The sequence below is a fragment of the Lathyrus oleraceus genome, chromosome 6 (assembly GCF_024323335.1).
Source record: "Lathyrus oleraceus cultivar Zhongwan6 chromosome 6, CAAS_Psat_ZW6_1.0, whole genome shotgun sequence".
NCBI lineage: Eukaryota > Viridiplantae > Streptophyta > Magnoliopsida > Fabales > Fabaceae > Lathyrus > Lathyrus oleraceus.
Window position 1 is genome coordinate 240,042,538 of NC_066584.1, and position 24,899 is coordinate 240,067,436.

Sequence of the window (24,899 nt, forward strand, 5' to 3'; positions counted from 1 at the left end):
CTCACATACACAGTATGATCCTAGGAAACAAATGCCAACTTGCAGGGACTTACAGTTGTATCCTCACATACAATCAAACAAAACAGAAGCTATGAGTGACCAACGAGGTCTTACACTCTATCCTTCCATATCATAGGAGCAAATGGCCAAAAGAGATGGACTTACAATTGTCCTCAATGGGCAAACAACAATGATAGCATCACAAAAGCAAATGAGATGATCATGCATTAATGGCAATTGATGATGATAAATGCATAGCATACAGGCAAACAAGTGCATATGAAGCAATCAATCAATCAATGAATAGCAAACAGCACACTCCATAGCCAAACAATGGGGGGCTCACACAAGAGGGTTTGACTTTGAAAGTCCACTGTAATAGGTGAAGGTCGCTCTTAACCTTGCCATTGAGAGGCTAAGGTGAAGCAGATGAATAGGAGATGAGGGGTGTGCCTCATTGCTTCTATCTCAGATCAGAGAGAGCATCAAATAATAGAAAGTGGGGGAGTTCAGAAAGATGGAACTCTTTCCCCTTTATTGACTCGATTAGATCTTGGGTTTTTATCTCAATGCTTCAACCATATAATGGGAGCAAAGAGAGGACACACTGAATAGTGGGGAATAGATTGCTTATCCCTACCTTCCACCAATTGCCTTACTTGAAGGACTTTTCCTGCTTGGGACAATTTTAAACACACACAGGCATTGCCTCTTAAGGAGGACTTCAGACAGTTTGCCCGGTCAAATAACAGACCGGGTCTCCAGACTACATGAAGAAGAAAGGTTTATACCTCAAAAGCAATTGCTAAATAGCAAAGCAAAGCAAGTTCAAGGAACTTAAGCAACTAAAGTACCTGAAAAAGTCAAACTTATTAGTAGACAAGTTAACAGTTCAAATCAAAGGAAAATGAAACAACAGTCAACCACAGAGGGACCAATGTGCATAGCACAAGACTCAAGTATATGAGTCACACCTACAAAACAAGGGTTAGCACATGATATATACAATCCAACTCAATCAAATTTGAATGATCTTTGAGGCATTGGTGCTTAACCTGAAACAATAGCTCAATTGTAAGCTCAAAAGACCACTAGGGCTAGCCTAGGGTCAAAGATGAAAGAAAAAAGTCAAACAGCAAAGGAAAGTCAACCCAATTCATGTTCAAACATTTAAGAAGCAATCTCAATTGGATTCATAATCAAATCATGCACCATTGTCATTTCATACACCAAGGAATGCAAAGCATGGCAAGAGAAGCATACAAAAAGGTCAACAGCAAGACTTCATTCAAAAGTCAACCCAAACAATCTCAAAATTTATCAAATAAATCACATTCAATCCTAACATCTAGCATGGCAAGCATGTCAAATTTCATGGCATTTGGATGAGAGGAAGGCAGTCAATTAAAATCATGAAGTCAACATAATTTCAAGTAAGCACAATGAAGGTCAACAAGCATGGGTCAACTTCAAAAAATCATATCAAACTGAAAACAGATGAGAAATGAATGAGATTAACACCAATGCAAAGGTCAAGATGTCTAGTTATCACATATGAAATTTCATGGTCATACAATAAGATTTGAGAATTTCACAAAAGATTTGGCAACATGTACCACATAAAGTCAACAAATGACTAAGCATGGAAGGAAATTTTCAAATAAATGGAAAACAGCATCATTAATTCCAAGAAAATTCATACACAAACTAGACATGTGATAGATCATTCATGCAAAATTTCAAGTGATTTGGAGGCCAGGAAGTATATGAACAAAAATCAAGAAGATGCACATCATTGGTGTGACACAAATTGTCACACCCTAGTTCACAAAATCATAACTAGCAAACCATAAATGATAAATGCACAATCTTTATATGGAAATGAAGGTGAGCATGTCTAGTTTTACCACAAAAAATTTCAGGGGCAATGGATATGTCATGACAATTTCACAAAAGAAATAGCACAATGTATCATTTATACATACATGTTAGGAGACCAATTATCAATTAAAATCCAGCCAATGAAAAATTAATTAAAAATCACAATACAATACTAGACATTTTCATGAGTTTAATGCAAAAAATCCCACAATTTTTGGAGTTGAAATGAATAAAAAATGAATTGTTGAAGTTGATGAACATTTTGGATGAAATATGAAACACATAGCATGGTATGGAGTCAAACATGGGGTCAACGGTGGCAAAGCTGTAATTAGCGTGCCACTTACCAAAGCTGTGCGTTTTGGGAGTGGAGAACGAAATGTTCTCATTGGTCCAAACCCAATGGAACAGTAAACGCAGCCAATGAGCTTCAAAGTTCTGGGTTTTCAAAACAGCAGCAGGGCATTTCATCATTCAACTTCATCATCATGTAATCATCAAAACAACATCAAGCAAGCAGCATGGTAATAGTAATGTTCTTCACGCAAACATGTCATAAACAAACAAAACTAAAACAATCATGAGAAATTTCTGGGCAGCTTAAGGTTTTAGAAACAGCAGCAGGGTTTTAGCAGCAACATCATGTGTTCATCATTGTAAAACAAGCTTCAAGCCAAAATCACATAATAACATGGCATTGGTGTTCAGGTAACATCATACAGCAACAAACCAAGTACAATCCTGGGAAATTCTGGAAAATGCCCTAGGGTTTCAATATGAACAGCATAACTTCATTCACACATGAAAAATCAAAGTGTCCAGAAAGTGAAATCAAGCATCCTAAAAGCATCATCATACATCAAATAACAAGAATGTGGCATCACATTTCATTAAATCAATGCTAGCAAGGTAAATCGAGCAGAAATAGGTTTGGACACACAAAATGAAATCCAGATTTCTTGGCCATGACACAACCATTTCAAGCAATCTATAGTTTATTAGAATCAGCTCAAGAATATCTTTCATAAATATATCATGGCATGGCAAAGGATTGAGTTCGAATACTTACTTGGTTTTGAAGCAAAATGTGAAACAGGGTTGCTTTGATGGTTACAAGTGCAAACAGATGCAGGCAATGCTTGGTAGTGAAGGATGCTTGAAGTCCTGTTGCTCAGCTATGCATGAAGATGTCCAAATCTGCCATTGTTGTATGCTTAGTGAAAACAGAACATGGAAGGTCGTGCAGATGATGATTGATTCTTGCAAAAGGCTTCAGATGATGGCCATATGATGGAGCAATGAAGAAAGGTTTGAGGGTTTTGGAGCTTTGAGCAGAAAAATGTCAATCGAGCCAAAAGGAAAAATGAGAGAATGAATATGTTTTCTGTGATGGCTGCTGTTCCTAGAGAAAATGAATCATGTGTGCAGTCAGTAGTGTTTTTCCATGACAGAAAATCTGATGCACCAAACTGTTATGTGTAAGTACAAGCATGGTTGTGGAAGTATGGTGCAAACATGTACTTTTCCAATTCTTAAGCAACTAAGACATGGCTTCTTGTTTTGCTGTTAATTCTAGGCTGCAAGTGAGGCTTCAAATGACAGAGAAATGGCTTGCTAATTTTCTGTTTGAAGGTACCAAGGCATGGTTCAAATGCAAGCATGGAGAGCATGGGTGAAACTTGTACTTTTCTTCCAATTCAAGCAACCAAGCATGGATACATGATGGCCTCATGTACTGCATAATTTGACTTGGCAAACATGTTTTAAATGATATTTCTGAGCTGTTCCAATTGGCCAAATGTTGGAAAAATGTTTATATCAAAAAGTCAAACATTGGTCAAACTTGCATTTAAATGAGAAAAGTCAAAAAATGCCATTTTGATTGGTGAAGTTTTGGCTCATGAAATTTATATTTTTGGAAAGAGGGGATCAAATGTGACTTGTAGGAAAAAACCCCACCAAAATTGGTCAAACGGTTTGAGAGATATGGCCTTTTGAAGTTCAAGATTTTCTGAAATCGATTCGATCATAACTAGCCAACCACACATGGGAATTGAGAGTTCTTGGACTTTTTGGAAATGGGAGAACAAGATCTTCAACTTTCATGTTGGGCAAAAATTCATTTGAAGCTTGTATCATGATGTAAGTTTGAGGATCAAGACTTTCCATTTATGGCAAGTTTCAGTTACAGGTCCAGTTTCCATTTCTGGAAGTTTTCTGTTTGAATTCAAATTCTTCCATGATGAGGTTGGACATGACATATGAGGCTTGTATAGACATGAATGAACTCCTTCAAATCAATTCCATCCATCAAATCACTGATTAAATGGCCAGTTGACCAAGTTTGACTTTCTGTTGACTTTTCTAGGGTTTTGCATGATTGAACCACTTCTGATGAATTCCAAACCCTAATTCCTTGAGACCTTGATTTCCAATGATGTCCCAAGTTGTGTGAACTCTTGATTATTGGTCATGGTGCCCAAATTCTGCAAGAACGGCCATCATCCATTGCTTTGACTGACTGTTGACTGTCTTTGACCTAATTGCTGATAATTGCTTCAACTGCAAGCAACAAGGTTAGACTGACAATATTTTTGTACTTTTTGGATGATAAACATATGAAAAGCAATAATATACAAATGCAAAACATGCTTGGTGATCAAGAACCACACACACAAGGCAACCTACCCACTAGGAGGGAAGCAAAGGCATGCAATGATCCTTGAGGCTATGATATGAGATGATATGGGCCATGAGGGATCTTAGGGCCAAAATTGGGGTCTTACAGATGCCCCTATTTAAGGTCATGCTAGCCGGAGAAGTGAAGTTTAGAAATCTTCATCTCGACGCGGTAGAATGGGCTTAAATAACAGTAATGAGACAAATTTTGGTCCCTAAGAGACCTCATGATGCAAATGTATGTATGCAAAAGACACAAATTCTGTGGGGAATATGGTTAACACAGAAGAAAAGACGATCCTATCGGAGTAATACACTCACCAGGAACAGAGACTCTGACAAGACTTTAGTTGGGGATAAACACACTGACACAGCGTGAACAAGACACGACTCTGATTAGAAGATAACAGAAAACAGACTGTAGGCCTCACTGGGGAGTGAAGGACTCACACTGGGGAAAAGAATTCCAAAGGAAAATAAATCCATTGGAGAGACACAAGCTGACTCTTGGGGAGAATCAAAAAGAAGTTCCACTAGGGAAGCACAAGAACAATGAGGTGTTACCGGTATGAGGGTAACAAAAATCAGGAAGGAACACCAAGGATACCGGGTTGTAGGTATGTAACAGGTGACCGACCAAAGACGTGAATTGGTGTGTGTTCCAAAACACTCATCATCCTGAAGAGAGCTAGAACAGCAGACTTGTTTATAGGATGGACATTCGATTCCACAAGGAATACGAATCTGACTAAAGGAAGATTATCCTGAACCGGGTTGTAGGTTGTTTGTAGGATAAGATCCGAAGACGTGAATTGGCTTGTGTTCCAAAACACTCATCACCCTGAAGAAAGCTAGAACAGCAGACTTGTTTATAGGATAGACATTCGATTCCACAAGGAATACGAATCTGACTCTGCGGAGAAAACAATCAAAAGATTGACTCGAGAGTGAACGAGATATAATATCCATTACCGTCAGAACGTGGATGGAATACTCACAAAGGGAGATTATCCTGAACCGGGTCGTAGGTTGTTTATAGGATAAAATCCGAAATCGTGAATTGGTTTTGTGTTCCAAGACACTCATCACCCTGAAGAAAGCTAGAACAGCAGACTTGTTTATAGGATGGACATTCGATTCCACAACGGGAAAACGAATCTTACTCGACTGGGGAAGATCAACAAAGGATTCCGACCAAAGAGCGCATGAGACATATTATTCATAGCCGTCAAAACGTGAATAATAACCTCGCATGGAAGATTATCCTTAACCGGGTTGTAGGTTGTTTATAGGATAGAAATCCGAAAAGAAAGGCATCAGGATACCATAATAGGTATATAATGATGACCAATCAAAAGGAGCAACAGACATTACCGACAAAAGGGTAAATGAAAGGCGATCTGCTGAGGATTCACTGGTGAAAACCAATGATCCAGGGAACACAATCACTGACACAAGGTGAAAGGACCCACTGGGGATAAAATTGCTAGCATACGGCAATTATCCACAAAAGACTTGCGAGGGATATAAGTACTAATCTGAGCGACTTATCCAAGCAAAGGAAAATCAACATCAAGAACTAGATGAAGATAACCACAAGGGAAATTGTCATCGGTTGAGATGAACAACAAAGTTAACTCTGCAAGTGGAGAAAACAGGTTTATGACTACCGGTTTGTAAGTAGAAAAACCGCAAAGATAGGACTTACGACTGCTGGTTTGTAGGCAGAGGGCCAAAAAGGGTGGAGGTGACCACAAAATTAGGGTTTACATCTACCGAATACGGGATAGAAGACCAACAACTCCACGTGGGGATAGAACGAATCACAAATCCGCACGGGAAACCAAAATAGGGTTTATAACAAACCACAAACTGCTGGAGAGCAGGAAAATAGGATTTACAACTACCGACTGTTAGGTAGAAAACCAAAATTACTCCGCTGGGGAACAACCCACTGGGAAGCACAAGACATTTGACAAATAGCCAATTCGGGAATAATCCGAAAAGACAGGCTGAATCAAGACACGCCCTAATGAGGATGTAACTCAAATAGGAACATCCATCCCAATATATGTGTTGGGAGGAAACAGAAGAAACCGTCATCCACGAGGATATATCTCAGTGGGGAACTGCAGAAGGAAAGGCAACATTTTTGCTTATGGGGTTGACTCTATATGGAGAGATTTTGACACCTGACATCTGCTTGGGGAGATCTATAAAGAGATCTGTATTGCCCATTGCAGGAGACACGACAAACAAAAGATATATGGCAAGAAATGCAACATGAATATCTGAATGTTTTTGAGTATGCATGAATATGCGTGATTTATGTTTGATGAATGCTGACAAAACAGACAATTCTAACACAAACAGGTTCAGGAATCAAAACGTCCGGTATTATACTTCCAGGGGAACAACCAGCTGGAGAACCAATCTGCGGAGATCTTCATGCTGTAAAGCAAAGATCTGCGGGTACTGCTGAAGAAGCAGAGGATCAGAGATATCAGGAAACAAACCAATCAGGGTACAGAAAGTCACAATGGGCAAAGCAGCCACCAAGACGAATCTGTAGGGGAACAAGAGAAGTCCCAAAGTATCTGCAGGGGATCTCAGTGTCAACTGAGAAACAAAAGGATGCATTGCACAAGCACGAACTGTTGTAGAAGCAAATCCACATAACTCCGCTGGGGAACAACCCACTGAGGGAGAGTGATATCATCCAAATAGAATCTAACTGCATAAGCAACTCTACTGGGGAAAACTGTCGGCTACTCTCTTGGGGAACAACCCACTGAGGGAGGACAGATCAAACAAGTAGATTCTGCAACGAACCACTCTACTTGGGAAAGAATATGCATAGCAAACTGATCGCAACAAGTAGATTCTGCAATATAAGCCACTCTACTGGGGATCACAAACAGTCAGGAAATCAATCCGTTCTCTGGATGGTAGGGCCATCATCCGACCATACCGGGGATTGAAGGAGTACTCAACAGGCGAAATTGCCATAACAAATACTCTGCAGACTATGCTGAGAAAAAATGGTTGAAAACACTGGGATGTCGACCCAATCAACCGCTGAATAGGAAAATAAATCCTGCTCTGCTGAAGAGAACAAACTCTGATGGAGAGATAGCAACAATTCCGCAGACGACTTCGCCGGGGAAAAGGTAAAGTACCGGGTATCAAACTGCTGACTTACCGAGTCTTCAAAAGAAAACGATCGTGCTGAGGAAACAGACAACTCCGCTGGCAACTGCACTGGGAAGAGTGATAACAACTCTGCTCGCGAATCCGATGGGGATATCAATAACAGCTCTACTCATGACTGCCGAGGAGACAAATAAAGTCTGGGGCATACGACCCACTGGTGAAAGTGACGGGGCACCAAGATGACAAACCATCAACCGCCGAAACTCACAAGGAAACACCCATGCTGGGAAAACTGCTGCTGGAGAAAACGAAGTCTTCAACAACACTCTGCTTGCGACTATACTGGGGGAACAACCCCAACAACAACTCTGTTTGAGGAACAACCCCAACAAAGATCTGAAGAAAGAAGATACCACCAAACCAGGAATATGAACCAATGTCCTACCTGTTGGAAATCATGCCACCCTCGGGAGAGCACTGAGATATTCTTGAGTATCCTTTCAATCTTGTGAATGTTCACTTTGTTTAAAACAATTTTTTTTTTTTGAAAATTTTTGATTTGTTTAAAACAATGATATTTTATCAATTTAAAACACGCAAAACATTTGTTGAATTGAAACAAATAAGAGTGCAAATAATTGGATAAAAGCTCAAATTGATTTGATGGAATGGTAGCCTGCAAATGGCAAGACTCCATAGATCTGTACAAATTTGAAATCAGTGATATATATTGGAAGAGGGCTACATTGAACATAATGATCCTTTCTCTACCAATTTGAATCTCGATGTATCCGAAGCTTCGGTTGACGACGAATCGAGAATCTTCTGACGAAATGACGACCGATAAACCAGAAAGTCTTGTCAGGATGCAGTTATTTGCCAAATCCCTAATTTTTGCCCAGATTGCCCCAGGGTGAGGTACTCAATCTAGCGGGATGCAAATATTCTCTTTTTTCAAGTCTCTAATTTTTGCCTGGATTACCCTTGCGGGTTCTCCACCGAGACGCTCATTTTTGCCTAAGCCGCCCTTTCGGGTTTTCAACTTAGCGAGCTATTCTGTTTTTTTTTCATTTGCATATACTTTTTTTTTTTTTTTTTGTTTTTTTTTTTTTTTTTAGGCAAAGTATCTCTTGACTGCATCCGAATTCACAGGACGAGTGAAATCCTCCCCATCCATTGTTGTAAGCATCAAAGCACCGCCTGAAAAGGCTCTCTTAACAACATATGGACCCTCGTAGTTTGGAGTCCACTTGCCCCTGGAATCGGGCGCGAAAGACAAAACTTTCTTGAGCACGAGGTCACCTTCTCGGAACACACGAGGCTTGACCTTCTTATCGAATGCTTTCTTCATTCTCTGCTGATATAACTGACCATGACACATGGCAGTTAATCGCTTCTCTTCGATCAAATTCAACTGGTCATAACGACTCTGAATCCATTCAGCATCAGGCAACTTGGCTTCCATCAAGACTCGCATTGATGGGATCTCCACCTCTACTGGGAGAACGGCTTCCATGCCATAAACAAGAGAAAAAGGGGTTGCCCCTGTTGAAGTGCGTACAGACGTACGGTATCCATGCAAAGCAAATGGCAGCATCTCATGCCAATCTTTGTACGTGACAGTCATCTTCTGGATGATCCTCTTGATATTCTTGTTAGCAGCTTCAACAGCCCCATTCATCTTAGGTCTGTAAGGAGAGGAGTTATGGTGTGCAATCTTGAATTCAGCGCACAACTCATCCATCATCTTATTGTTCAGATTGGATCCATTATCAGTAATGATCCTCTCTGGCACACCATAACGGCAAATCAGCTGGTTCTTGATAAACTTCACAACCACCTGTCTGGTTACATTCGCGTATGAAGCGGCTTCAACCCATTTGGTGAAGTAATCAATCGCTACGAGAATAAACCGATGCCCGTTGGATGCTTTCGGCTCAATCATGCTGATCATGTCGATTCCCCACATAGAGAAAGGCCATGGTGATGAAATCACATTCAGGAGTGTCGGAGGAATATGAATCTTATCCGCATAAATCTGACACTTGTGACATTTCTTCACATACTTGCAACAGTCAGACTCCATTGTCAGCCAATAATAGCCCGCTCTCAACATTTTCTTAGCCATGGCATGTCCATTGGAATGAGTACCAAATGAACCCTCATGGACCTCAGTCATCAATAGGTTTGCTTCGTGTCTATCCACGCATCTGAGCAAAACCATATCGAAATTCCTCTTATACAGCACTTCACCACTGAGGTAGAAACTGCCTGACAACCTTCTCAAAGTTTTCCTATCCTTCACAGATGCCCCAGGCGGGTAGACCTGGTTCTGGAGGAAATTTTTGATATCAAAATACCAAGGCTTGTCATCTTTCACTTCTTCGATTGCAAATATGTGAGCTGGTCTGTCCAAGCGCATCACAGTAATATTGGGGACATCATTCCACCGTCTGACCACTATCATGGAAGCAAGCGTTGCAAGAGCATCCGCCATCCGATTGTCCTCTCGAGGAATGTGATAAAATTCAACTTCTGTAAAGAATGTTGAAATTCTCCTTGCGTAATCTCTGTACGGAATGAGACTTGGCTGGTTCGTCTCCCATTCACCCTTGATCTGATTGATAACTAGGGCCGAATCACCATAGACATCAAGATACTTGATTCTCAAATCAATGCATTCTTCAAGTCCCATTATACAGGCTTCATACTCCGCCATGTTGTTCGTGCATTTGAAAGTTAGCCTTGCTGTAAACGGAATGTGTGAACTTTGAGGAGTGATAATCACTGCCCCAATTCCATTTCCATATTGATTAACAGCGCCATCAAACACCATCGTCCATCTGGAACCAGGTTCTGGACCTTCATCAAGTGTAGGCTCATCGCAATCTTTCATCTTCAAATACAGAATTTCCTCGTCAGGGAAGTCATACTGAACAGACTGATGATCTTCAATCGGCTGGTGCGCTAGATGGTCAGCCAAGATACTACCTTTGATAGCTTTTTGAGCTCGATACTCAATATCATACTCAGACAACAACATCTGCCAACGGGCAATCCTCCCAGTTAAAGCAGGCTTCTCGAAGATATACTTAATTGGGTCCATTCTGGATATCAACCAAGTTGTATGATTTATCATGTACTGGCGCAAATGCTTAGCAGCCCAAGCTAAAGCACAGCACGTCTTCTCAAGTGTAGAGTATCGAGACTCACAATCAGTAAACTTCTTACTGAGGTAGTATATAGCAAACTCCTTCTTCCCTGATTCGTCTTGTTGACCGAGTACACAACCCATCGAGTCTTCAAGAACTGTTAAGTACATGATCAGAGGTCTTCCTTCTACAGGCGGAGACAAAATCGGAGGTTCAGACAGATAATCTTTGATACTGTCGAAAGCTTTCTGGCAATCCTCGGTCCAATCATGCGACTGATCTTTCCGGAGGAGCTTGAATATCGGCGCACATGTGGCAGTCATGTGGGATATAAATCTGGAAATGTAGTTCAAGCGGCCAAGAAAACCTCGGACTTGCTTCTCAGTTTTGGGTGCAGGCATCTCTTGTATTGCTTTGACCTTTGCAGGATCAACCTCAATACCTCTTTCGCTTACCATAAAACCCAACAATTTGCCGGAACGGACTCCAAATGTACATTTGTTCGGATTCAGGCGAAGTTTGAACTTTCTCAAACGCTGAAAAAGCTTCAACAAATGCTCAACATGCTCAACTTCCGTTCGGGACTTAGCGATCATATCATCAACATAGACTTCTATCTCCTTGTGCATCATGTCATGAAACAAGGTAGTCATAGCTCGTTGATACGTGGCTCCGGCGTTCTTCAAACCGAAGGGCATCACTCGATAACAGAATGTTCCCCAAGGTGTGATGAATGTTGTCTTCTCCATATCCTCTGGTGCCATCTTGATTTGATTATATCCAGAAAATCCGTCCATAAAGGAAAAGACTTTGAATTTAGCTGTATTGTCTATCAACATGTCAATGTGTGGTAGAGGAAAATCATCTTTTGGGCTAGCTTTATTCAAATCTCTATAGTCAACGCACATACGGACCTTTCCGTCCTTCTTAGGAACAGGCACAATATTGGCCACCCATTGAGGATATGTAGAAGTCACCAGAAACCCCGCATCAATTTGCTTCTGAACTTCTTCTTTGATCTTTACTGCCATATCTGGATGAGTTCTTCTGAGCTTCTGCTTCACAGGCACGCACTCAGGCTTCAAAGGCAGGAAATGTTGCACAATATCTGTATCTAAACCCGGCATGTCTTCATAGGACCAAGCAAAGATATCTGAATATTCTCGTAGCAAACTGACCAAATCTTCCTTGACAGACCCTTCGAGAAGTGCCCCGATCTTCACCAGACGAACACAATCCTCAGACCCCAAGTTGACTGTTTCCAAGTCTTCGAGATGTGGCTGAATGATCTTCTCTTCGTGCTCAAGAAGACGGGTAATCTCATCAGGAATCCCCTCAACGTCATCTTCTTCTGCCTCAAATACAGGGAATTCAAAATTGGGAGATGGCGTTGGATCATTATGTTCAATGGGTTTTAGGATCAATCTGCATAATGATTTTGGTTAAGGAAAAAACTTCAGCATTTAAACAAGCAAACCATTATGCAGATGAAAAATGTTGTTTTTGTTTTTCAGGTTTTTTGTGATCACTGATTTCATGCAGAAAAGCAAAAAGTAAAAACAAAGGAAAAACAAATGTTAAACAATGCATTAATTGAATGAAAACATCATTGTATTAAATGCTGCCAACAATGTCATCACTTCTCCTTTTGGCATGGGAGAAGGTTTTAAACAAAATGAACAATTTACTCTGATCTATGGATGACTGTAGGAACATCTACAGCGACCCAATTGTGGCAGACACCACCAGGAATAACAAAATTGTTCATGTCCTCTGCTTCCTCTTCAATGATGGCAGCAGCTTCCTCTTCTTCAGGTTGATTGGCGTGAATGAACCCTCCACTCTTGAACAGACCTTGCTCATTGCATGCCCCAGAACCATAGCCAATGCCAGCCCGGGATTTGTTGTCTTCAAGTTCAATCACCTTCCCCAAACCAGCAACTGCACCACATTCAATGGCCAGCTTAGCATCACGGTAGGAAGTGAATGAAGGAGACTTCTTCTCGATTGGTTCATCAATAGATAAAGCTTGGAACTGAGTTCCAACTTCATCCTCTGCGTCAATGTACGAGAAAGAAGACAGATGGCTAACCAGGAGAGCCTTTTCTCCCCCTACTACAACCAATTTCTTGTTCTTCACAAATTTCAGCTTCTGGTGTAGGGTGGATGTCACGGCGCCAGCCTCGTGAATCCATGGTCTGCCTAAGAGACAGCTGTAAGATGGGTGGATATCCATTACTTGGAAAGTGACTTGGAAATCACTTGGTCCTATCTTGATAGGGAGATCAACTTCCCCAATCACGGTCTTGCGCGACCCATCAAACGCCTTCACAACAACCCCACTCTGCCTCATAGGAGGACCTTGATATGATAGTCGAGAGAGTGTGGATTTTGGCAACACATTAAGAGAAGATCCATGTCCACCAACACATTGGACATTGCATCAGATTTGCAATTCATAGAGATGTGCAAAGCCATGTTGTGGTCTCTTCCCTCCTCGGGGAGATCAGCGTCACAAAAGCTCAAAGTGTTGCAAGCGGTAATGTTTGCAACAATGCTATCAAATTGTTCCAGGGTGACGTCGTGATCAACATATGCCAGGTCCAAGACCTTCTGCAGAGATTCCCTATGGGGTTCTGAATTCAGCAGTAGAGAAAGAATAGAAATCTTGGAGGGCGTGTGTAGAAGCTGGTCTACAATGTTGTACTCGCTTTTTCTGATGAGCCTCAGCATCTCATCAGATTCTTCATCAACAATGCCACTTGGGCCAACTGAAGAAACAGGAGTCTTTCGTACGGATGAGGAGGGTTTGGCAACATCAGGTGCCGGATTCTGAATGCTCACAGCGGTCCCAACCGGACGCTCAACAGTATCGGAAGCAGTAGCCTTTGGAGGCGCAGAAAATACACGACCACTTCGGGTCAACCTACTGACGTCAGCAATGTTGGTGACGGAAGTGGAAGGTAAAGGCACTTCGACCCCATCCTGGACAGCAACAGGATTGTATCTGAAGGGTACAGCTTTGTCAGATGAATAGGGCACAGGGCCAGCTGGTTTAATGACCAAGAAGGGGAAACCTTTGGCTTGTTGCTATTATAGCAAATAACAACTGATTCAGGCAGCTTGAACACTGGTGAAATGACGTTCACTTCAGGTTCGACTTCATCAACATTGCGATTCTGCAGAATCTCAATGGTACCTTCATTCAACAACTTCTGAAGTTCTCTGCGTACTTGATCGCAACCCAGACGATTAACCGAACAAACGCGGCACTTGTCGTGGTTGTGCTCCAAATAACTGTACTGACACAGCATCTTATGTAAATCAACCAACGACTGCCTGATGTGGCTGACATACTTGACCTTGTACCTCCCAAGGCATTCTTGAATCATGTTGACAGATTTCCCATGCGCAGGCAATGGGTTCTTGGTGACGTTCGGGCTTGAGTCCTCAAAACTCAGGATTCCACTTCTCATAAGGTCTTGCACCTTAGTCTTCAGCTGGAAGCAATTCTCAATATCATGGCCCGGAGCACCAGAATGATAGACACAGTGTAGGTCAGGCTTATACCACCACTGAGGGTTGACCGGTATAGCCGGAGGATCTCTCGGAGAAACCAACTTCCGCTCTATTAGAGAGGGATATAACTCCGCATACGACATAGGAATCGGATCAAAACTGATCTTCTTCCTTTCGTAACCCATGTTTGCCTGATTACTCGTACTCCCACGAGGCTGATAAGCCTGTTGCTGTGGACGAGATTGTTGTTGTTGGTACTGCGGTTGTTGATATTGTTGCTGATGCTGATACTGTTGCGGTTGATATTGCTGACGTTGAGGAGTGTTGTCCTTGAAAACAGGTGCTATGTGAGCCACCTGGTGCTGATGACCAGAATGTCGTGCAGGATTCCTCTGAACAGAGGGTCTTCTGTGTTTGGGCTGAGATTGAACGGCATGTGCTTCACCTTCTTTCCTCTTAAACACCCCATATCGTTTAGAGGAAGAGCTATCATCCTTAGCCAACCGTCCTTCACGGACACCTTCTTCGAGACGCATCCCCATGTTCACCATCTCGGTGAAATCAGAGGGAGCGCTTGCTACCATCCGCTCATAATAAAATGAGCCAAGAGTCTTCAGAAAGATCTTGGTCATTTCCTTCTCTTCCAGCGGTGGAGTGATTTGAGCTGCCAGCTCTCGCCATCTCTGGGCGTACTCCTTGAACGATTCCTTGTCCTTCTGGGACATGGACCTGAGTTGATCTCGGTCAGGCGCCATATCGACGTTGTACTTATATTGCTTGACGAAAGCTTCGCCAAGGTCATTGAAAGATCTGATGTTGGCGCTGTCCAAGCTCATGTACCATCTGAGCGCGGCACCAGATAGACTGTCTTGGAAATAATGAATCAGGAGTTGATCATTATCAGTCTGTGTTGACATCTTCCTGGCGTACATGACCAGGTGAGCAAGCGGACAGGTGTTCCCTTTGTATTTTTCAAAGTCCGGGACCTTGAATTTGATCGGTATCTTGACACCGGGAACTAGGCAGAGTTCGGCTGCAGACTTGCCGAATAGGTCTTTGCCTCGAAGAGTCCTCAATTCCTTTCTCAGCTCAAGGAATTGATCGTTCATGGCATCCATCTTTTCATGAACGTCTGCGCCCTCAGATGGCTCGGAGTGATAGATGATGTCGTCTACCCTTGGCATGGTATGCACGACAGGAGGAGCGGCGATAGGGACCGAGCTAGACGCCGGCATTTGAGCGAAGGTTGGCGCAGGAATATCTGGCATAAAACCTGGGGGCATGCCCCAAGGAAACCCGGGCGGCATGGCATTGGGCGCGTGGGTGTTGACTGGCACTGTAGAAGTAACTACCTCTGAAATGACTGTCCTCTGAGCAGGAGTTGCAGGCGTCGGAGCAGGTTGATTCTGAGCGGCAAGGAGTTGCTCCATCAAAGCGCCAAGTCTGGCGACCTCTTCCTTCAATTCTCTGTTCTCTTGTTCCAACTGCTCCATGATTCTTGCAGAGTTGACTCGTGTATAATACCGGTGAATCAGCTTGTCTTCAAAATAAATGAAGAACAGAGGTTAGGACAAGAAGACCAGAAACAAAGGGTACCTGTTTATGCAAGAATGATGCATGAAATGCTTGTGCAAATGCTTTGTTTTCAAGGAACCCTTAGGGTATTTTTTGCAATATTTTGATTAATTTAAGCATTTTTGATTCCTCATGGAAAATATTTCATTCAATACATCAAGACAAAAAGTACAGCATTTTAAATTACAAAGAGGAAAGGTAAATGACATCCTATGGATCCCTAAAAGCTCGGGATGCTGGAAGACGAGAAGTGCACAACTTCTTGATCTCTCTCTCATAGGCCGCTTCCATGTCAGCTTTCTCCTTTGCAAGTCGATCATACCTCCTCTTCCAGAATTTGGAAGACTGAGAAAGCAGAGAAGTCCAAGCGTCGTTCGGATCATCGATCACTCGGTGCTCGAGGAATTCAATCATAGCGTCCTTCTCCTTGAGCTGCTGCAGCAATTCCTCCCTCTCACGGATCCAAGCACGCGAAAGGTCTTCTTCTCTCAACTCCTCTACACGTTGGGTAGGGAGGGTTGAAGGCCCAGCCACATCCAACGGTGTAGGTCTTGGATAATCATACGGCATCAAGTAGGTAGCAGCCCTCTGTCTGACCCAAGAGGTGTATGGCTCCAAAGCAATGCAGTTCTTTGGGCCCAACTCATTCCTACTCTTCTTGTGAACACTGCGCCATGCACGGACAAATCTGGCTTTCAGGCCTTGGGGATCTTTACCCTCCTGAAAGAACACACCTTCTAACAGAATGCTATTAGGTTTATCCTTTAGGGGGAACCCAAGCTGGCGACGTGCAAGTATAGGATTGTAGCTGATCCCACCACATGTACCAAGAAGGGGCACATTAGGGAATTCACCACAATAGTCGATGATCTGGACGGTATCGTACACGCGATCATACCAAGTGATATCATCATTGGTGAGAGACATGAGTCTCTGAGACCACCGTAGACATCCCTTGTTCTCCTTGAAAGCAACTGTCTGCGGCAAGTGCGAAATAAACCACTTGTACAGCAGGGGTAAACAGCAGACAATGACTCCTCCATTCTTCATATTCCTCAGGTGCAAGGAGACATATGTATCACCCAACAAAGTCGGAACTGGATTAAGAACCGAGAAGATCCTAATGGCGTTCATGTCCACGAACTTGTCGAAGTTGGGAAATAGCACCAATCCATAGATGAGAGTAACAAAGAGAGCCTCAAAGGCATCCTCACTCATGGCCTTCCCATAAAAGGTAGCTTGGGCAATGAGGAACTCGGAAGGAAAACCCTGAATTCCGCCTTTGGTAGTCAGGTTAGCTCTAATCAATTCTTCATCTATATGCAACAAGCTGGCAATCTCTCGAGCAGATGGAATATCCTCTAAGCCACTGAACGGCACTTGATCCAGAATTGGAATCCCAATGAGATGAGAATACTCCTCCAAGGTTGGCAATAGCTGGAAATCCGGAAATAAGAAGCAGTGATGCAACGGATCGTAGAACTGAGCCAGAGTACTCATCAACCCTTCGTCAACCTGAGTGGTGAGCAGTGGTAGAAGCTTCCCATAGCGAGCTTTGAAACCCAAGGGATCTAGTACATACGATGTCAGATTCCTTAACTCTTTTACATCGGGCTGTCTAAAGCTGTACTTCTTTGTATGCCTCTTTGGTCTTTCCATGTCTGAAAATTTTGCAAATAAACCCTTTTTTAAGTTCCTCGAAAATCTTTTTTTTTGTGATGACATGAATGCGGATGAATGCGTGAATGCATGAATGCAACAAACACACTCAAGGATCAAGCAAAGCACACCAAACAAAGGTCGTGGGAAAGCTCTATGTATCCCTAATATCAATCATCCATTTTGGTGGATTTAGGTTTTCACCTTATCGACACCCAAGTTCCATTGATATTAACGGTACATGAACCGGCTCGAACATCCTTAATATCAACCAGCCGCTTTGGTGGATTTTAGGTTTTACACCTGATCCGGGATCCATTGATATTAACAATGTTTGAACGACTCAACCACGAATCACGGGTTTGTTGAGAGTCACGATCATGGAGTCTCGGTTAAGAACCACCCAAAGGGAGTGTACTAGGGTTTAAACCTGCCAGACATGTTCTATCAGAGGTTCCCATAATCATCGTTCCATCTTTCGAATATTATCGGAGGAACGAATACTCGTATTCCAAGAATATTCTCAAGAGAAACTCTCATGAGTGTAGTATCGCGTGACAATCGTATCAGAACTGACATCTGAACGACCTCCGCACTACGGTCCTAAAAAATAGGCCAAGATGGGTTTGGTAAACTACGGTCCTTGGCTTCTGCGGCACATGATTGAAAGAATAATGCCTAACCACAAATGACTTGTGTGACATTATTAATCCAACATGACCTCCACCAAGTGAATGGGCTCGCAAGTCAACTGGCTAAGGAATACTCCACACCAGTCAACAGGACTATGCCATTCTCCTATCCTAGAGTGCACTCGAGTTCGGGTATAGAACTCATCTCACAGATCACCAAAGCAAACAACAATTGTATATCAAGCAATTCAAACATTACAATCAATACAGTCATCCCAAATTGTACAAAAATATGTCAAATAACAGATAACAATATAGCACAACAAGGGTGAAAAGTAGGCAATACCACCAAGGATCGATAGTTCCCCAGCAGAGTCGCCACTTTTCTGTAGCGGTGTATTCGTCGCTATATGATTTATCGATTAAACCATAAGCAAAGCATACAATGATTTTCGAGTCGCCACCGCACTTTTATTTATCCAAAGGACTGGCTAAAAAGCGAACAAAAGCCTAAGAAGTTTTACACGTAGAAAACTAATAAAAGATCAGAGAGTCTGGGTAAGGGGTAAATTACGCAATGGGAAGGTGTTAGGCACCCACTACGTCCTAGGTACTCCTAGGGAGCCCTTTTCACACTTGTTGTACTAAATTGTTATTTGTTATGACATAAGCATTGTGCAAACATGATTGGGATGGTGAGAAAAGAATATACAATTTTATTATTGGGTTTGAACGGATGAACCCGCTGCCTACGTACCTTCCATCAAAGGTAAGGATCAAAACGCCGTAGTTCGGCTAAAAGATTTCCAAAAGTTGGTGGATTCAATTTTAAACAATAGCACTGAGGCTCTTCATTATCAATGGGAGAAAACTCGACCAAGACCAACATCCACCATGCGAGGATAGCTTCGACGTACTAGAGGGATTAGCCCTGTTTTCAGTACGGAAGTCTTACTGTCGACTCACTAAGGATAGGGTGAGGTTTACATCAACCACAATGATAATTGAAACCTATGGCTAATGCATGAAAAGATTAACAATGGACAAAGCCAAAACAAGTGAATGGGTGAAGTTAATTGATTGTGATTATGAAAGTGGAGTCAAAGTATGATTAAGATTGATTCAAAAGAAGTGTTATGAAATGGGGTTTGAAAAAAGTCAAGGACTTGGGTCCAGGTTTTTAATTTGAAAACATGAAGATGTTTGCACAATATCTATGTCAAGTTTGAAAGTAATGTGAAAAGGTTTAGGACATAATGGGGATGAATGGATGAGGATGGATTGTAAAACTTCCTAGGAGGTTCACTTCTTGAAATCATATAGAAGATGATTCAAGTGTGTCCTTTGGAATAGGCAATGAGCAATAATAATGTAAGCAAGCAAATGATACCGGATGCCACTCAATGGTCTTACTCCAATCTCACAAACAAAAAGCGGATACCGGATACCACTAGATGGATTTACACCAATCTCCTAAAACAAAACTGGATATCAGAGGCCACTCAATGGACTTATACTAATCTCCTAAAACAAAATGAAACTTGGATACCGGATGCCAATCTGTCTGGACTTATACCAATATCCAACATATGATCATAGGAAAGCAAATGCCAACTTGCAGGGACTTACAATTGCATCCTCACATAAACAAACAAAAGCAAACATGGATGTTAGATGCCAATCTGTCTGGGCTTACTCTCACATACACAGTATGATCCTAGGAAACAAATGCCAACTTGCAGGGACTTACAGTTGTATCCTCACATACAATCAAACAAAACAGAAGCTATGAGTGACCAACGAGGTCTTACACTCTATCCTTCCATATCATAGGAGCAAATGGCCAAAAGAGATGGACTTACAATTGTCCTCAATGGGCAAACAACAATGATAGCATCACAAAAGCAAATGAGATGATCATGCATTAATGGCAATTGATGATGATAAATGCATAGCATACAGGCAAACAAGTGCATATGAAGCAATCAATCAATCAATGAATAGCAAACAGCACACTCCTAGCCAAACAATGGGGGGCTCACACAAGAGGGTTTGACTTTGAAAGTCCACTGTAATAGGTGAAGGTCGCTCTTAACCTTGCCATTGAGAGGCTAAGGTGAAGCAGATGAATAGGAGATGAGGGGTGTGCCTCATTGCTTCTATCTCAGATCAGAGAGAGCATCAAATAATAGAAAGTGGGGGAGTTCAGAAAGATGGAACTCTTTCCCCTTTATTGACTCGATTAGATCTTGGGTTTTTATCTCAATGCTTCAACCATATAATGGGAGCAAAGAGAGGACACACTGAATAGTGGGGAATAGATTGCTTATCCCTACCTTCCACCAATTGCCTTACTTGAAGGACTTTTCCTGCTTGGGACAATTTTAAACACACACAGGCATTGCCTCTTAAGGAGGACTTCAGACAGTTTGCCCGGTCAAATAACAGACCGGGTCTCCAGACTACATGAAGAAGAAAGGTTTATACCTCAAAAGCAATTGCTAAATAGCAAAGCAAAGCAAGTTCAAGGAACTTAAGCAACTAAAGTACCTGAAAAAGTCAAACTTATTAGTAGACAAGTTAACAGTTCAAATCAAAGGAAAATGAAACAACAGTCAACCACAGAGGGACCAATGTGCATAGCACAAGACTCAAGTATATGAGTCACACCTACAAAACAAGGGTTAGCACATGATATATACAATCCAACTCAATCAAATTTGAATGATCTTTGAGGCATTGGTGCTTAACCTGAAACAATAGCTCAATTGTAAGCTCAAAAGACCACTAGGGCTAGCCTAGGGTCAAAGATGAAAGAAAAAAGTCAAACAGCAAAGGAAAGTCAACCCAATTCATGTTCAAACATTTAAGAAGCAATCTCAATTGGATTCATAATCAAATCATGCACCATTGTCATTTCATACACCAAGGAATGCAAAGCATGGCAAGAGAAGCATACAAAAAGGTCAACAGCAAGACTTCATTCAAAAGTCAACCCAAACAATCTCAAAATTTATCAAATAAATCACATTCAATCCTAACATCTAGCATGGCAAGCATGTCAAATTTCATGGCATTTGGATGAGAGGAAGGCAGTCAATTAAAATCATGAAGTCAACATAATTTCAAGTAAGCACAATGAAGGTCAACAAGCATGGGTCAACTTCAAAAAATCATATCAAATTGAAAACAGATGAGAAATGAATGAGATTAACACCAATGCAAAGGTCAAGATGTCTAGTTATCACATATGAAATTTCATGGTCATACAATAAGATTTGAGAATTTCACAAAAGATTTGGCAACATGTACCACATAAAGTCAACAAATGACTAAGCATGGAAGGAAATTTTCAAATAAATGGAAAACAGCATCATTAATTCCAAGAAAATTCATACACAAACTAGACATGTGATAGATCATTCATGCAAAATTTCAAGTGATTTGGAGGCCAGGAAGTATATGAACAAAAATCAAGAAGATGCACATCATTGGTGTGACACAAATTGTCACACCCTAGTTCACAAAATCATAACTAGCAAACCATAAATGATAAATGCACAATCTTTATATGGAAATGAAGGTGAGCATGTCTAGTTTTACCACAAAAAATTTCAGGGGCAATGGATATGTCATGACAATTTCACAAAAGAAATAGCACAATGTATCATTTATACATACATGTTAGGAGACCAATTATCAATTAAAATCCAGCCAATGAAAAATTAATTAAAAATCACAATACAATACTAGACATTTTCATGAGTTTAATGCAAAAAATCCCACAATTTTTGGAGTTGAAATGAATAAAAAATGAATTGTTGAAGTTGATGAACATTTTGGATGAAATATGAAACACATAGCATGGTATGGAGTCAAACATGGGGTCAACGGTGGCAAAGCTGTAATTAGCGTGCCACTTACCAAAGCTGTGCGTTTTGGGAGTGGAGAACGAAATGTTCTCATTGGTCCAAACCCAATGGAACAGTAAACGCAGCCAATGAGCTTCAAAGTTCTGGGTTTTCAAAACAGCAGCAGGGCATTTCATCATTCAACTTCATCATCATGTAATCATCAAAACAACATCAAGCAAGCAGCATGGTAATAGTAATGTTCTTCACGCAAACATGTCATAAACAAACAAAACTAAAACAATCATGAGAAATTTCTGGGCAGCTTAAGGTTTTAGAAACAGCAGCAGGGTTTTAGCAGCAACATCATGTGTTCATCATTGTAAAACAAGCTTCAAGCCAAAATCACATAATAACATGGCATTGGTGTTCAGGTAACATCATACAGCAAAAAACCAAGTACAATCCTGGGAAATTCTGGAAAATGCCCTAGGGTTTCAATATGAACAGCATAACTTCATTCACACATGAAAAATCAAAGTGTCCAGAAAGTGAAATCAAGCATCCTAAAAGCATCATCATACATCAAATAACAAGAATGTGGCATCACATTTCATTAAATCAATGCTAGCAAGGTAAATCGAGCAGAAATAGGTTTGGACACACAAAATGAAATCCAGATTTCTTGGCCATGACACAACCATTTCAAGCAATCTATAGTTTATTAGAATCAGCTCAAGAAGATCTTTCATAAATATATCATGGCATGGCAAAGGATTGAGTTCGAATACTTACTTGGTTTTGAAGCAAAATGTGAAACAGGGCTGCTTTGATGGTTACAAGTGCAAACAGATGCAGGCAATGCTTGGTAGTGAAGGATGCTTGAAGTCCTGTTGCTCAGCTATGCATGAAGATGTCCAAATCTGCCATTGTTGTATGCTTAGTGAAAACAGAACATGGAAGGTCGTGCAGATGATGATTGATTCTTGCAAAAGGCTTCAGATGATGGCCATATGATGGAGCAATGAAGAAAGGTTTGAGGGTTTTGGAGCTTTGAGCAGAAAAATGTCAATCGAGCCAAAAGGAAAAATGAGAGAATGAATATGTTTTCTGTGATGGCTGCTGTTCCTAGAGAAAATGAATCATGTGTGCAGTCAGTAGTGTTTTTCCATGACAGAAAATCTGATGCACCAAACTGTTATGTGTAAGTACAAGCATGGTTGTGGAAGTATGGTGCAAACATGTACTTTTCCAATTCTTAAGCAACTAAGACATGGCTTCTTGTTTTGCTGTTAATTCTAGGCTGCAAGTGAGGCTTCAAATGACAGAGAAATGGCTTGCTAATTTTCTGTTTGAAGGTACCAAGGCATGGTTCAAATGCAAGCATGGAGAGCATGGGTGAAACTTGTACTTTTCTTCCAATTCAAGCAACCAAGCATGGATACATGATGGCCTCATGTACTGCATAATTTGACTTGGCAAACATGTTTTAAATGATATTTCTGAGCTGTTCCAATTGGCCAAATGTTGGAAAAATGTTTATATCAAAAAGTCAAACATTGGTCAAACTTGCATTTAAATGAGAAAAGTCAAAAAATGCCATTTTGATTGGTGAAGTTTTGGCTCATGAAATTTATATTTTTGGAAAGAGGGGATCAAATGTGACTTGTAGGAAAAAACCCCACCAAAATTGGTCAAACGGTTTGAGAGATATGGCCTTTTGAAGTTCAAGATTTTCTGAAATCGATTCGATCATAACTAGCCAACCACACATGGGAATTGAGAGTTCTTGGACTTTTTGGAAATGGGAGAACAAGATCTTCAACTTTCATGTTGGGCAAAAATTCATTTGAAGCTTGTATCATGATGTAAGTTTGAGGATCAAGACTTTCCATTTATGGCAGGTTTCAGTTACAGGTCCAGTTTCCATTTCTGGAAGTTTTCTGTTTGACTTCAAATTCTTCCATGATGAGGTTGGACATGACATATGAGGCTTGTATAGACATGAATGAACTCCTTCAAATCAATTCCATCCATCAAATCACTGATTAAATGGCCAGTTGACCAAGTTTGACTTTCTGTTGACTTTTCTAGGGTTTTGCATGATTGAACCACTTCTGATGAATTCCAAACCCTAATTCCTTGAGACCTTGATTTCCAATGATGTCCCAAGTTGTGTGAACTCTTGATTATTGGTCATGGTGCCCAAATTCTGCAAGAACGGCCATCATCCATTGCTTTGACTGACTGTTGACTGTCTTTGACCTAATTGCTGATAATTGCTTCAACTGCAAGCAACAAGGTTAGACTGACAATATTTTTGTACTTTTTGGATGATAAACATATGAAAAGCAATAATATACAAATGCAAAACATGCTTGGTGATCAAGAACCACACACACAAGGCAACCTACCCACTAGGAGGGAAGCAAAGGCATGCAATGATCCTTGAGGCTATGATATGAGATGATATGGGCCATGAGGGATCTTAGGGCCAAAATTGGGGTCTTACAATGACCTAGTGTAACACCTCAAAATTTGCCCTCCTCTTCTTGAGACTAGCTTGGGTCTTTGAATTTCATGTTTTAGAGCATTAGGTATTGCATTTTGCATCTCATGTGAAATAAGAAAGTCATCCTCCAAAGTCTTTTCAGAAGATGGGAAGTTACATGATTCAAGCCTGAGGGTTTCTATGAATTGATTATCAACCATCTGAGGGCATGAACTCCAGTCAGGGTTTCTTGACTCTTCAAAGGTCTTGAGCATCATCTTATTTGCAAGGATATGTTACCATCATC